We start from the raw sequence: 16,897 nt of genomic DNA, 5'->3' as shown, positions 1-16,897 counted from the left end.
ACAAAATACAGTTAGCAAGAAAGATATTCACTTCCTTACTAAAACTTTATTAAAAAGTGAATGGCAATAAAATCGGTCTCCCTGTATACCACCATGAACACATGGGACCCATTCATGGACTATGCTGCAAAATTCCCAGCCCTCACCAGGAGACCACCACTCACCAGATGGCTTCAGTGCTCTCCACTTTATTAGACATTTATCCCCATGCACAGCTCCTAAGGAACAGATCTCATCTCCACCCCGACGGCACAAACTATAGCCATGGACGCAAGAACACATCCAATTATCCAGTCTACCAAAGAATGCAATAGCTTATTAGTCCCTTGCCAATGTTGTAATGAAGAATTTAATGTGTTAATGCATATGTTGTATTGAGCATACAAAACCTAATAAAAATATTGTTTAAAAAAAAAAAAGTGAATGGCATTCAGCAATCAGAAGCTCAAGAAACAGAGTAAACGAGAAAGCAACAAATAAACAGGCCAGAGCAATAGAAATCCACTGGACTATAGAAAAGGAAAATTAAGGAGTATGTACAGGAAACAAAATGACTGACACCAGAAGCCATGAAATAGGACAATCAACATAGAACTAACCAAAAAATTACAACCAGCAACTTAACTGGGATCATGACCCATCCACACGTCCAACATTTGTCACTTGGTTTGTTGCTGTAGGCAAACCGATTTACTGTGGGACAATCACACTCCTGGAAAAGTGGGAGCAACACGTGAATATATAGGGAATACTTGTTTAACTGAAAATGCTGGTGATTCCCCCCCACCCTCTGCTGTGGATCGCTCCTGCGAAGTGGATTGTCATCAGACAAAACTGTTGGGGAAAATCACTTATTTCCACAGGCATATCACAGACAAGAACGCAGAACTGTAACGTGACTAACAACTTTGTTGCAGCTATTGTCTGGATGGCTGAACAGGTTGCTCTTCTCAGGCCCCAATCTTGGCTGCCCCTCAGCTCAGCCAGATCACGTGCTTGGAGACCACGTCTGAGCCCAGGATCTTCGAATTATTGTGTATTTTGTCGGAGAGCTCACCCCTCCTGCAGCCGGTGTTACTTGGGTCCAGAGTAGGAATGTCATTTGCAACATTGCGACCTTGGCGGCGGCTTCACTCCTGCCACAGTAGTTCTGCTTGCACATAATTCTGTGAGGCTTGGGGTACCCCTTCTAAGCCGAGCGCGGCCTGCCAGATTTCCTAAGCTATAGTCTGGCTTCGACTGTACACGTCTTCTTATATTCTGTAGGTTAGCACGTTATGGCTGTCATGTCTCTTAAGTGCTCCTGCCACACCATGGGGTTATTTGCATATGAGCGTCTGCAAGCATTTACAAGGTCTCCTTGCTTCTTGCATTACCGCGGTGCTGTAGAAGGCCTAATGGCAAAATAATAAACGTGCAGAAAGTATGTATATGTCACTGTCCTCCAACTATAGAACTGTATACCCGTGTTCTTCATGTAGTTGAGTATGTGTGGGTGGCCAGGGTGTGCGAATAGCACGTGTCCTTCATGTCTAACGTAGCTAGGTCATCATGGTGTCTCTAATCGACAAGTGGCTTGGTTTCTTAGTGCTTAGTCAAGTCTGTCCATGTAACCGTCTCCAGCACAGTCTTCTGTCTCCTCGTTCACTCTGGATTAAATTTTCACTACTGCTGGGTGGCAGGGTCTGCTGGGAGGGTATCTCTTGTGATAATTATCCATCGTGGGAGCAGTGGAAATGGCCATATTGTCACAGATTCTTCTTTCTGTTGAAGGGAAGACTGGGACGGAGGGCATGTTCCGATTCTCCCTCTTCAGGATCAAGCCAAGTTTACAGCATCTTTCCAGCTAATAGTGCCAGGCTCCATGGTTGATAATAACTCCGTCCTTGAGCTTAGTTATGAATTGCATCATGAATCAATGGGCTTATCCATACCAAATGTGCCTGCTATGGTAAATGACTATGACAAAATCATTGGAACAAATCTATGAGCTTTGCTCGATTGAATACAAATTGCGGCGAATACAGAATCATCTAGCAACGATTCGGAATCATTTGCTAGTTCTTTTTCAACACACATGGAGGATGAAAATCCTCTCCAGAAACTCGATGCTATTGCAGCTACGCAGGATGCTGTTTTTGGTCTCTATTCCACTCACGAAAGAACATAGAGAACTCAATTCAATTGTCACAAAAATGGTTGATCTCATGCTCAATAGTGGTCCGTTTGAAAAGGTGCCCCCCATTATCAGCATTACTAATACCCAAATGAGAGACATAGGTAATGCTCTGACTGAAAACCTGGAAGTGAGCCCAATGTTGGAAGCTACAAATAATGGTGACGTAGTGGCACAAATTGTCAATAATCCCAGGCTATTTCCTGAACAGGAGCCTAGCGTGACGTATGGTAGACACATGCGATTGCACCGGAAACATAAAAATAAGAAATGGTATAAGGCTAAGAGACAAAGCATATCTAATGAAAATGTACTCCCAGCGAAACTCATTAGAAAGAATGCAGCTTCGCTTGCTGAGTTCCATAAGGATGATGTTATATGTGTCAACACTACTTCAAATTATGAAATGGTTTATAGCATGTAACAGTTTAGTGTGCTGGAGAAGCCTTTCCATAATGTGCAGTTAAAAGGTCCATTGGACAAATGGTTTCAGGATAAAACCATGGCTGTTTAAAGAAATTTGAATGAGGTAACATCTGAAAACTTTAATAATATAAACTTAACAAATCTAAGACTGCCAGTGCAACCGTGCCTTGTGAGTGTGTCTGAAGTTATTCCTTCTGGTGAGGCCAATTATGGCACGTCAAACTGCGGCCTCCTTACAACTGCTTAGTCAAGATGAACATGCACCGAGTCTTCCAGAACTTAAAACTGAGAATGCCAACTGGTCTTCTAGTGGAGATTTTAACTTGGGCCAACATATCAAAATGAGTGAATTGTTCTCTGTGAGTGACTTTTCTTAACCGCAGTAAAGGTGTTGGAACTTTTACATCTGGTTTCAAAATTAAGAACAATTTTTTCGGCTGACATATCTTCTGTGGAGGCACCTAATCTTTACAGCCGAGATAACTGAATTCTAAAACAGTTTGTTTCACCCATCAATGTACTATTATCACTTGTTCATCTCCATTATTAAGGATGGGTTTTGGATATTGTCGCATGCATGAAATGTTCCTCGATAAAGCTTCTAGACTAGTTAAGTGTAACTTGCATGAGTCTAGAGGAACTTCTTGCTTTGCATCAGAAATATCTAGTTTACTGCAAGCTAGTGTTGAGCATGACAAGAAATTAATTGTAGCTAGGATACCAGAGGAATGGTTCTACAAGTCTATAAGTCAGTGGGGATTTATGCTCTTGAAACATCTAAAAAGTGAGATCTGATTTCCTGAAATATGAGAAGATTTCGACCCTTTCTTGGTCTTGAACAATTTGCATTCCAGGAAACGTGGCCAATCTTATTATTCATGGATTTAAAATTGTACATAGACATGCAGCATACAATGGTGTAGGAATACTGTCTGGTGGTCTTTGCATTTATTAATTTACAAGACCCTCTTGACGGTAAGCACACTTCACACATCCATATGTATATGGAGAGGGTCATCGGTGGATGAACATCTGAACACCCTAAAGCTGCTTTTGGTTGTTGGTGATTTTAATTCTCATTTCAACATGTCAATGTCCCCTTTTCCATCTGATGTCCCCCTTTCAGGGCCTAGTGAAGGTGGTACCTTTGCATTTAGGGAAGCTCAGAAGTGATTTTTACCTAATGCTGTACAGAGGGTGAATGGGCAGAAATGGCAAGAGGATCAATGAGGATATGATTTAGAATGTTTAAATCCTACATTTAATAATGTTGATAAAAATGGAGACACCTGGACTAAAACTCATTGGTGAAAGATTACTTTTTTGTTGCCTCCCCCCAACTCACACCCCACCCAACCCCCCCAGATTTAAGATAACTATGGAACAATGTACTTTGGTAAAAACTCAGCTCAGTGATCATGTTGTTTTGACGTTGTCATTTGGTTCCATTTCTCGCAATTATCTTCCTATTGAATATGGTATTGTGCAAACTGACCTCAGTGGGAATAGGATCCTATGGTACGATGCCAATCTTCACAGATTTCAACAATTAATTATGTGTGGCCCGTCTGCTTTCTTCTGAAGACTTCACTGACTGTAATTATAATGATTTCTAGGAGGAGCCTAATAATAGTCCAGATAAGGCCATGAAATGCAAGGTTATTGTCCCCTATGGGAAAAAAATTAACATCTAAAATGTAGTAATAAATAAGGATGTTAGCCTATCAGAAAGCACTGCAGAATATTAGAAGATCTACAAATCTTTCTTCTTTAGCCAAATCTGGAGTGCTGGCTAAGCAGCGTATTAAACATAGGAAGTGGTTAAGCTCTTACAAATATGATGTTGGCAATGTTACTGGCATCTTATTTTTGGTATGCTCAGATCCCATGACAACCGGAAATGTTGCTACCTATATAGACAAAATCTTTCTGATGAGAAAATTAAGGAGATTCGTCCTATTTCTGAACTACAGTGGGACATTCATATTAAAGACATATATTATGATATCTATGTCCTTTGACAAGTTACTACGTTTAGTCATGGTGTATATGAACCTTTTCATTTGACCTTGATTTTTGATCATACTCACATAGGTATACAGAGATTATGATGTGCCCTTCATGACTATGCTAATAGGAACAACCTCAATGTTAATATAAACAAAACAAAGGTCATGTTCATTGTTGGCAACTCAAGTGAAAAGAATATGTTTATATGGAAATTAGATGGTGAGCAGCTGGAAGTAGTTAAAACTTATTTGGGTATCCCTATTGTTAATTACCCTTCCAAATCATCCTTCTATGAGATGACCCTAAGCGTGAGGAAAGGTGGTCTCTCAATAGAGGGCTTTGTACAGGTCTATAGGGTGAGTGTTATTGCAGCAATCCTCTATGGCTTAGACAGTGGCTCGCCTAATGAAGCTTGATAGAAGGAATTTGTGATTTTCGGAACCATCGCCACTCTGCCTAAAGTTAAAACGCTAAGGGTTTTCTTTAATAAGGAGATATAAATGAAGACCCACATTAACAGCCTGGTTGCCTCAAGACCACAAAATGTTTTTCATTTAGGACCTCTAAGCCATAGAGGATTGCTGATTTTCTAACTATGTCTGCTATGGAGAGTTATACCCTAGAATCATTGTCTGCCAAAACTGCTGATTGCTTAAAAGTATTGTGTAGACATAAGAATCTCTCTGAGAAGGGCAAGAAAATGGAATTTATAGAAAGATTGTTAGAAAACCAAAGTCTGGGTGGTACAGAGGAATCTACCCCCCAGCAAATGTAGAAAACAGTGATGGTATTGATCTGAATCAAAGTCTTGATAATGAGTCAGAAGAGGAAAGTGAACCTAATGAAGTTAGCCACTCTGAGCCTCTGTCTGCCTTACCTACTGTACCTACTGGGCCTATACCAGGTCCTACATGTAACCGTGCTTATTTTGAACTTGAAAAAATTAAGCTTGAATTAGAGTACAAACGTTTTATTGCTCAATCTGAAAGAAACTAAGAGCTAGAGTTCAGAAGAATGAATGCCCAGGCTGAGCAGAAGCAAGCTGAGTTAAGACTCTGAGAAATAGAGCTTAATCATGAACTAGAAATGAAGAAGTTGTCTGTGGAAAATGCTTCTCTCTCCTCTGGTTCCTCTAGGACTTCCAGTCCCAAAAGACCCCGGATGCCTAAGGAATTAGTGGGTATGTAGGAACCTAAGTTGGATGTGTTGGATTGGTTAAAAATGTTTGAGTATAATCATGGACTCCAGGACATCACAGGGAATTAGTTACTTCCCTGGTTGTTCTCTAGGCTTTCCCCTGTTGCAACTGATGTGGTAATGGAGTTGGGGGAGGTGGATAAGAAGGATTATGAATGTGTGAAACTAGCTTTGATAGCTAGATTTGGGAAGACCCCTTCCCAGTACCTTAAGAGGTTTAGGATCCTCAAAAAGCATGATGGTACCCCTTGGGCTACCTGGGTGAGTGAAAGTTTGAAAAACTTAGAGGGATGGATTAAGGGTTACAGAGTTAACACTTATGAAGGAATGAAGAATCTTGAAATGTTGGAGTCAATGTATGATGCCTGCTCTCCTGAGCTCAGACAGCACTGCTGCTGACTTGTGGGTAGCCAACAGGGCCACTCACAAGGATTCTGGGGCTACTCAGAAAAAGGATGAGGGAAAACAGCCAAAAAAGGACTCCAAAGAGAATTCTAATAATTCCAATTCCAAAGAGGGCCCCAAACAAAACCAAAAGGGTAAGCCACAAGGGAAACCCAATCAGGCTAGTGTGCCTCCTGGTGCCAAAGCAGAAGGAGGTCAGAACAAGCCACCATTCAAGAAAGCATTTGGTAAATGCTTTGTTTGTGCCTCTACTAACCATGTGAAAGGAGATCCCAGCTGTAAGGGTAAACCTTCAGGGGTCCAGCTTGTCTCCTTAGCCTTCGCTCCAGAGGAGGAAGTACAAATGGCAAGTGGAAACTTTCTATTACTGGCTGATGAACCCATTGGAGTCTCAGCCAGTGTTTCTTTAGTGTCTCTGGGTTTGTGGGAACAACAGAACTTAGATATCTATAATTCTATCCCAGATAATACTAAAGAGTATTATAAGGACAGTGTCCAGGTGAATGGTCAGGAGACTCCTGTCATTAGGGACACAGGGGCCAGCATAACTGTGGTGGACAAATCATTTTTTCAGGCTGAGGATGTTGATAAGGCACCCAAACGCCTCACCAAGTTAGCTGGAGGGCCTGTGCAGATGCTTCCCCAATTACCAGTTCTCATCGAGTGTAATGACATGACTGTGAAGATACCTGTCAGCAAACAAAGTGAGGTGCCAGGAAGGGTTCTGCTGGGTAATGACTTGAAAACTCTTGGAGTAGTGTCACATACCCCCAGACCTCCTAGTAAAAGGTTACAGGAGCTCACCAGACGTGCAAGGGAGAGAACCATGAGAGGTACTCCCAAGGAGATGATGAAGAAAGAGATCACTCCTGCTCCACTGGAGATGTCAGCTGCTGTCTCTAAGAAAGTAGAAGAAAAAGGGAAACCTAAAACTTCTAAAAAAACCTCAGAGCCAGCACTCTAGTGCAGCCAACAAGGACTTCCCAGAGGTTGTCCAAAGTTACACCAGTAACTCCCCCTCCAGCTGAGGCTGAGAGGGAGGTACAACCCTGTGTGGTTGAACTAGATTCTGAAGAAGAGCTAGTGGAAGGCCAGGAACTCATTGGATATCTGGATCCTGTTGACCATCCTGAGCTGCAGTCTTTACTGGCAGAAGGTGGACCCAACAGGGCAGACTTCAGTAAGGGACAGAGAGAATGTCCAACTCTGGAAGGTCTTCGCCACCAGGCAGATGCTCAGGCTGAAGGGCAAGAGCCTGGGAAATATAGGTTACACTGGGAAGATGGCGTCTTCTACAGTGAACCAACGGAGTGTGCACCTGGGGACAACAAACAACTTGTAGTACCCCAAGAGAACAGACCACAGTTCTTGCAGTTAGCCCACGAGATTCCTTTGGCTGGTCACTTGAGTTTCAAGAAGACTAAGGAAAGGCTCTCTATTTTTATTGGCCAAAGATGGGGGCTGAAGTAGATAAATACTGCAGAAGCTGCCACACCTGCCAGACTTCTGGTAAGGTTGGCTCCAAGAATGTGGCACCTTTAGTGCCTCTCCCTGTAGTGGGAGTCCCATTTGAGAGAGTAGGGATTGACATTGTTGGTCCCCTTGATCCTCCAACTTCCTCAGGCAACAGGTTAATACTTGTTGTAGTAGACCATGCTACTAGATAACCTGAGGCAATTCCTATGAGGACTGTTACAGCTCCGGCTGTGGCTAAGGCCCTCCTGGTTATTTTTACCAGGGTTGGATTTCCTAAGGAAGTAATCTCTGACAGGGGGTCGAATTTTATGTCCCACTACATGAAAGCCATGTGGAAAACCTGCGGAGTTACTTACAAGTTCTCAACCGCATACCACCCACAGACAAATGGGCTGGTTGAAAGGTTCAACAGAACCATGAAGAGCATGATAGGTCCTTTAGAAGACCCCCTTAAGAGAAAGTGGGACCTTCTACTGCCATGTCTTCCCTTTGCTTATAGAGAAGTCCCTCAAGAGGGAGTAGATTATTCTCCCTTTGAACTTCTTTATGGTCATCCGGTCAGAGGTCCATTGGCCCTGATCAAGGAGGGGTTGGAGAGTGCTCCTTCCCCCAAGCCAGTCAGAGTGACTGACTATGTGATAGGTCTCCGAAGGAGAATGTCCCAAATGATGACAGAAGCAAGTGATAACTTGAAAGCTGGACAAGCATTGGTCAAGCACTGGCATGACCAAAAGGCTAACATGGTTGAGTTTACTCAGGACCAGCTAGTTCTCGTTATGATTCCAACAAGGCAGAGGGCCTTGCAAGACAAATGGATGGGACCCTTCAAAGTTGTGGGTAAACTTGGAGAGGTCAACTATCTGGTGGACTTGGGCAATCCCAAGGAGGCTCCAACAGTCTTCCACACCAACAGACAAAGCGTATGTCTCCAGACCTGATGTAGGAGCTTTGCTTCTAGCATCATCAGAGGAAGAAGAAGAGAGTGAAGCTCTTCCTGATCTCCTCAGAGGCTTACCTTTAGACGAAAAGATTGAAGGAGTAAATCTCTCTTCAAATCTGACACCTGAGCAACAGGAAGAGTGCAAATCTATGTTAAATCAGTTTGCCGCTCTGTTCTCACTTTCACCAGGCTTGACCCCTTGGGGACAGCATGACATACTCACTGGTGACTGTCTGCCCGTCAAAAGCAGAGGATATCGAATGTCAGAGAATGTAAGAACCCACATCAAAGGTGAGGTCAACAAGATGCTTGATCTCGGGGTAATAGAGCCCTCTACTACTCCATGGTCTAGCCCAGTTGTGTTAGTACCAAAGGCAGGATCTAGATTCTGTGTGGATTACAGAGCTCTTAATGCAGTCACTAAGACTGATGCCCACCCTTTGACAAGGACAGATGAGTTGGTGGATAGACTTGGTACAGCCAAGTTCCTCAGCACATTTGACTTGACGTCAGGCTATTGGCAAATAGCCCTGACAGACCATGCCAAGGAGACAACTGCATTTTCTACCCCAGTCGGCTTATACCAGTTTAAGGTTATGCCTTTTGGATTGAAAAATGCACCTGCTACATTTCAAAGGATGGTAAACCAGGTTCTGAATGGGATGGAGGACTTCTGCATGGCATACTTGGATGACATAGCAGTGTTCAGCAATTCCTGGGAAGAACATGTGGACCACCTGAGATATGTTTTGCAGGCTCTTTGAAAGGCCAATCTGACCATAAAGGCAAGTAAATGCCAGATTGGACAGAGTAAAGTGGTCTACCTTGGACATGAGGTAGGAGGTGTAGAAATAAGGCATTTGCCCAGTAAGATTGAAGCTGTGCAAAATTGGACAACACCTACTACTCAGACCCAGGTGAGAGCCTTCTTAGGCCTCACTGGGTATTACAGGAATTTCATTGAGAACTATGGGTCCATAGCTTCTCCACTGAATGTCATCTCTTCTCCTAAATTCCCTAAAAAGGTTAGGTGGAATGAGGAATGCAATCAGGCCTTTGAAACCCTGAAAAAGGCTGTTTGCCAACCCCCAGTACTCAGAGCTCCTGACTACCACCAAACTTTCATTGTGCAAACAGATGCTTCAAATGTAGGAATAGGTGCAGTCCTCAGTCAACTGGATGGGAAAGGTAGGGAGCACCCCATTTCCTTCATCAGTAGAAAACTGAGGGATCCTGAAACAAGGTGGGCAACCATTGAAGGAGAGTGTTTTGCTATTGTGTGGGCTCTGAAGAAGTTTAGGCCATACTTGTATGGTTCTACTTTTGTCATTCAGACTGACCACCAACCCTTGAGATGGTTAATGCAAATGAAAGGGGAAAACCCAAAACTATTGAGATGGTCAATCTGCCTGCAAGGGTTTGATTTCACCATTGAGCACAGGTCAGGGTGTCACCACCAAAATGCTGATGGTCTCTCTAGGATGTATGTCATCGACTAGAGGTATGAGATTCATCCAGGAGTGGATTAAATCCTCCTGTCCCTTAGTCTGGGGGGGGCGAGTGTTAGGGAGAATTCTCTCTTTAGGCTGAATTTTCTAACCTAGTGAGTCCCCCAGCAGCTTTGCTGGATTTCTGGAGTTCGTTTTCCTCTCCTGCCAAGAGTGAGACTCTTTTTCTCCCACTCTTGGACATGATTTATGGTGTTCCTTTGACTGTTAATGTGTTTTATGGGCTATGGGGTCCTTTACTCCATAGGGTCTCATGTGTTTTTACTATGTGTGTTACACAGCACCCTCCGTGCAGTGACACAGGGGTGTCATAGTGACACCCCACCATAGACTCCATACCCTGGGACTGACTACTGTCTCCCAGGGCATGTAAATTCACCATTGGCTTTACTAGTCCCAAATTATTAACAGAAACCGGTACAAAACATCATATTGTGGACGTACTGGTCGGGGCAATTCGATTGCCCCGGGGTCTGTTAGTCGAGGGGGCACGTCTCCGTCCCCCCTGATCGAGTTTTGGCTGGTGGCAGTGGATACTACTTTTTATATTCGACCGCGAAAATATCCCTATGGGATTTTCCCATTGTTCGAGGCTACCAACTTTAATTATTTAATTCTCATAGCCTCGAACATACCGCCGGTTTATTTATTTAATATTAATTCGCCGGTTGGTATTTTTTGCCAGGACTCGATTCTAAAATGGCGTTTGTGTTCTCTTCTGTGACTCCAACCCAAGTCGAGCCCTTTGTTACACTTTTTGGCGGGCTTCCCCACAGAAGCCTCCAAAAGTGGTGCCACTCTGTCTGGGTACCACAGGGAGTGTCGGAGGGGGTTTAGGCACCCTGGACTGAGTTACATTGGTAACTCAAGTCGCACTCTTGTGTGATTGGCCCAAGTGGTGAGCCGGCCGGCTCACCACTTAGCATGTTTGATTGACAGCTAGGCTGAGTGAATGGGGGTGTGCTGCATAAAAGCAGGGCTTTGGGGACTGGAACTTCAGAAGTCGCCACAGGACCTGAGAATCCGATGAGGGAGAAGCTGAGCCGACCTACCACGACGACACCACCAGTGGAGCCCTGCGGAACCGACTCACCACTTCCCGATGACAGAGAAGATCTCCCGGCTGGAGAGGCTTCTTCCCCTGACTGGTGGGCACAACCAGTTTACCTTCTTTTCTTCGCATTCCAGGACGTCTTGTGGTCGAATTGCCCGTGCCAAGCACCCCGGCAACCGGATAGCCACTTACCACGGGACCGCGAATCAAAGGACCGCTCCTTTTATCTGAGAACTCCGCGGCTGGTTTCTTCCCTGGCAGTGCAACAGACTCCCGTCTTCCTCCCCGACGAGATCCTCTCTTCCCCCGGACGAAGCACCGACTTGCCTCCGCTGCCAGGAACAACTGCCCCCGCTGGAGTATTCTCACCACTTTAAGGTACCGTGTCCGCCAGGCCTCCCTTTCTAAAGATTGGTACAAGGTAATAATAATCCCTTAACCTTCTGAACTGGGCTGGCCGCCTTGACCTTCTAACAGGTCCCTTTCTTTGGTCCAACTCTTTTTGAACCTTTTCAAGACTTTTGTGCACTGCAACTGTGTGACCTTGGACACATTTCGTTCTGATCCCCTTAAAGTGGATCCGGCCTACTGAACTCTAACTTCACAGTTTTAACTTAGCCTTCCTCTCTTGCTGTGTTCTTGTAAAAGTGTTGGGATCTGTTTTAATTTATACTCTGCTTTTTCTCTCCCTTTTAAAACGAATTATTAGAGGGCCAACTACGTTAAGCGCTCACCGCTGTCTGAAAATAAGTGGGGCTTTACTAAAGAATTGTCTAATATTCTTTTAAGGGAGTGTATATCTTTTAGTGACCGTGTTTTTGAATTGCTTACTATTGGTGCCTGTGTGTTTTTCTAGATGATGCTTTAAATAAATAATTATATCTCTTTTACACCAAGCTCTGGTCAGTGTTTACTTGCTCTACTGTGTTCTTCTGACCTATTGTGAATGCTCTGTATACTGCCCAACTCTTCTTGAGGGAAGACTGTCTGCTCAGCCACAGCTACCAAGTGAATCTGTGTGGTACAGACTGCTACCAAGTGGGTTTACTGCCAAACACCTGTAGTCTTTAATCTTTTGCAGTGGTTCCAGAGGGAACTGCACAGGTTTCTGCCTAACAAGGGGGGGCAGTAGGACTTCTAAAAAGCCTTTTGGAAGACACAACCGAGGCAAGCCTGGTTGCCTTGTTAACAAGACTTGAAAGGAAGAAAGAAGGAAGGATGCAGCAACCTCTGAATCTAGACTAAGGAAATGAGAAGCCCAAATCTAGCCACCAGGCACCAATGGTTTGTCACAGATAATGTGCAACATTCTAAATTTAAATTATCCCAACACAATTATTATGTGAGCTGTAGCTAACAAAAATTGTTTGGTTTTAAACATTCTTCTGAGAACTGCTTCACCTTTTGGTTTCAGGGTGGATATTGGCTTAAAGTAATCATAATTTTCGGCAGTAGATTAATAGAATTTTTGTGAAACCATCAATGTCAAGTTGTGTGCCTCCATACAGAGATGGCAGATATTTGGATTTTATTGGATTAAGTTGCAGGTTCTGTCCCATTGTAATTCAAGTGGGGAATCAACCGTCATATCATTGTGATGCCCTCTTATTTAATAAAAAATGTACTATGCAAACCTGCTTGTTTGCGGTGTAAAAGAATGAGCATGGGATAGTCACATGCTGAATTATTAAACAGATGTCGGAGATCGAAAAATTGAAGCTCAAAGTAAAAGCTGATCATGTTGATCGTATTCGGGATGGATGTTTAAGCATACATAAGGAGGGTATCACCCAAATTATATATAGAAATAACTTTGCAGTCTCTTGTCATCGAAACCAACAACGAAGTAAACAGAAAAACTTGCCAGGAAAAATGTTCTAAGAGTACTTCAGATACTGATTTCCTATGAAGATTGCAGCAAGGGATAGCTGTGCGTCATACTGTTGCACCCATATCACTGCTGCCACCCGCGGCTCCTTACCTGATGCGTATATCTGGCTGTCGCCTACACTACTAGAGGGCTGGCGGGTGAGGCGTTCGGAAGTCGTCCGTGCCTCGACCTGGGCATAGGAGACCAGCCAGCAGGCACATGAAGTGTGTTGCCATGTCATCTGCACTGCGTATACACGGGGGACCAGCGATACACACCTGCGCATGCATAGTCTGGCTAGGGTCTGCCGTTGCAACGATGCCCAGTGCCATGGGCTCTAATTGGGAGACATAGGGGTATTTAAACCCTTGTTGCAGAACTCAGATGCGCTTTAACGCTTCCTGTGCTGTGTTGCTTTCCTGCTACCATGTTTCACCACCCTACAGGATGCTACTTTCTCCCACTTCCTAGCCTGGCCCCATTTTTCTCTGTCTTGCCCTTTCTTCTTTGACTGCCTCTGCTCGTGTCCTGCTATTTTCTTCCTGTTGCCTGCCATCTCGTCAGCCCTGTCCTCCCGAAGTCTTGCCGCACGACCTGACTAACGTTCTACATCTGCCTATTGGCTCGCTCATTTGTCTCAACATCCAGCTCGCCGGCCAGCGCTTGCCGCTGTCTCTACGCCACGTTAATCTGCAAAGCTGCTCTGTGGTGTAGGGATTCAGGTCTTGTGGGATTGTTCTGTGTTCGTCTTGGGGAGGGGGTGCTCCGGCACTGGTTCCCTTGCCACTCCTTTGGCCTGAGGAGCTCTGGATCACCTATTGAGGTCAAGGCATGGTTTACTCCGCCCAGAACGACTGTCGCAGGACACCCAGCAGCGACAAGGCGAGATATTTGACACTGTCGAAGCACATTAGATATTGGTGCCTCTACCTCAGAGTGAAGCAACTTTCAACTAAAGGAATTGTTTGACTAAAGTCAGCATATTTTCACCCCCTCAGTACAGAAAAGGGGGAACCAAGGCATTCTACAAGACATCTAGCAAAAAAATGCACCCGAAGAGCAAGAAGACATAAGCCAGCAATTTCCAGAAGCCATAATTTCAGATCTTAGTCAAGACCAGGTGGGGGACCAGGAAAAGAAGGTATCCGGTAATATTATCCCCATATATATGGTCGCCATACATACGATCGCTGAGAAAAGGGTGTGGCGATTTTATATATGGTCATCATATATATGGGGTCAAAAGGAGCGCGGGTTGCAGGGGAGTCCCCTGCATGTTCAATGTGATAATGCCCCTGGAAACCACAGCCAATGTTTGTAAGAGGACATTTTTGCAGGGACATAATCACATGGAACCAAAAAGAACAGGCGGAGGCATCACCCGAAAACTGGAACCTCATACTGGAAAAACTAGTGACCAGTTAAATGGCTCAACTGAGCCAATTAAAGGCTTGGATGCCACCACCTTCTTGTGTCCCTCTTATAACGGTATTCACAAGATGTTGATCTGGAGACCTTTATTCAAACCTGTGTAATGATTGCTAGCAAGCAAGTGGGAAAAAGCAGCTGGCAGCATCATGTCTTAACAGGAGAACTTCAGGCCGGCCATCGGACCTTGAATGCCGAACAGGAATAAAAGTTTAAAGTATGCCATTCAGGAGGGACAGCAGAGAGACCTAGAATTTCGCATGCAATAATTGCAACATTTTTTTTAATGCCTCAGGAAACCCAAAACACATATCCTATAGAATCAGGCTTCTCTTAGAAGAAATACTGGGAATGTTAAACGTGGACGAAATTAAAGAGCAGCTGATTCTAGAACAGTTTGTGAACTATATTTTCCCAGTTCCAACAGTCAGTTCACCATCTGTATAAACAAGCCCTGGAGCTAGTCATCTAAACGGCCACCAGAGTACAGAAATCCCAGAAGTGGAGAACTACCAATGTGGAAACGAGATCAGATGGCCAACAGGAAGGAGGGGAGAATGCTACTGCGCCAAGGGCCACCCAGGGGTTTCACCCTAAAATTGACCACCACCCAAGCCCGTTTTGGAAACCATGCAGCTCAGAAAAAACAAAGAAAACCGCACCCATACGTAATGTGAAGCTAACAAAAAGAGTCATGCCTTTTGGAAACCCAGTCATATAGCGTGTTCATGTCTGACAATTCTACAGCCGGACCCTCTGAACACATGCTTTTACATTCTGGATGGACCAACAAATTCCAGACCAGACTGGTGGCACAAGCCAGCATATCGATGAAGCGTATATAGGCAGAAGCTGTTCCCTCCTTATCAAGCTGGAGGGATGGGAGATTATGGCCCTTGTAGATTCCTTCCAGATTCCAGAAACTGCCAGACTGCCATCTGTTCAGATCTAGTACTTTCTGGACAAGTGAACCTGCATAGACTCGTCCCCGTCACCTGTGTGTGCAGGGGGTGGTAAAGGAGGAGCAATGCCACATGACAACAATAGTTTATGGTTTAAGCCAGGTGTTTTGTTGATATGATTCTCAAGGGAGCGTTTGGGTCAAATGCCTAAAGGAAATCGTAGAGTCTTTACAACTGAAATGGGACTTCAAAATGTTAACATTGTTAAGAAAGCGCCAACCTAAACTAATGTATTCTTCCAATGTCCACCACCACATCCTTAATTTCAACCTAGTATAATAAGAACTTCACTCTCCTGGGACTTATTCTACACACGGGATCAAGAGGATGTGGCAGACATAAGGTTCAAACCCTATACATAGGCAGTACTTTGCCTCCTGGATAGTCCGAGCTCAAAACACAGATGTTCCAAATCTTAGCAGCCAAAATAGTTCACAAACCTACTCTACAATGCTCATCCCTAGTCTTGAATGCAAAATACCAAGCTTCTCATGCAAAGGCTCTTGCAAGATGTAATCAGAGTCTTCCTGCTTTCACTTGGATCCTTCAGACCTTTCCCAGGTCTTTCTCCTTAGCATCTGGTTTCATTTCTTATCTTCCAGATTGCGTTTTGCAGCCTCTCGACCCAAGTGGTTGGATTCAGATTCAAGTTCTGATTTTCTGTGAGCCTGGTCTGTTCCTGACCTCTGCAACCAGCATTGGTGTTACTGTTAAGACTAGAGATCTTCCACGTAGCTACCTTCATGACCTTGCTTCTAATAGTCAGCGGTATAGGTTCTGCAAGGACCTTAGTTATCAGGTCAGGCAGCTCTCACAACAAAGTAATGTACCATTCTCAATCAGACAGCTCCACAACCTAGTATCTGTATTCACAAGGGCAGGTCTCACCATGACGTAGGTGCTCAGTAGCTAATGGGCCAGGTCTCTCCCTGGACTGTGGGCATGAGTCTTCTCCTTGGTTCATAGTTTAGGTAGTCAGCTGTTGGCTTAGCAAGGGTAGTGTCCCTTCCCCTGTAGGAGTGATATTGCACACACCTCTTTGTAGTTAACCACTCGGGACTCGAGTCCATTTGCCTATGCAGTGCTGCTGCCTCTGCTCCCCATTGGGGCTTCTAAAGACCTGAAGGGTCATGTTTTTACCTGTGTCTCAACCTTGCTGGTTGGTGTGTTTGCCTCCTGGTTCAGGGTTTGTTACTGCTTAAGGGCTCTTCAAATCTCCTTAACTGACCGTCATTGAAGTTTTGAACTATGTGATCTGGCTTACCCGTCACTCCACGCCTTTATAGGCGGTCCGCGACATTGCAGATATCTTGGAATTCTTCCTTCAAGTGCTCACCCATTCAGGGCATTTCATGGCTGCAGGCAAGTGACGCTCATCGTCTTGTTGCACCTCGTTCCAACCACAGGGATCACAATTGCTCCATTCCCTTGATTGTTAAGTCCAG

At 44.5% G+C, this 16,897-nt stretch overlaps 1 protein-coding gene across 2 annotated transcripts in view; it reads right to left on the bottom strand.

Moving 5' to 3' along the window:
- Nucleotides 1–16,897, bottom strand: part of TTLL11 (tubulin tyrosine ligase like 11) — a 1,410,454-nt gene that overhangs the window by 815,400 nt on the left and 578,157 nt on the right. The gene's annotated exons all lie outside the window — the stretch shown is intronic.

Source organism: Ambystoma mexicanum, chromosome 8 (assembly GCF_040938575.1).
Source record: "Ambystoma mexicanum isolate Mex_15411 chromosome 8, UKY_AmexF1_1, whole genome shotgun sequence".
NCBI lineage: Eukaryota > Metazoa > Chordata > Amphibia > Caudata > Ambystomatidae > Ambystoma > Ambystoma mexicanum.
The sequence above is the reverse complement of the archived record's forward strand: the minus strand, read 5'-3'. Positions and strand labels throughout refer to the sequence as shown.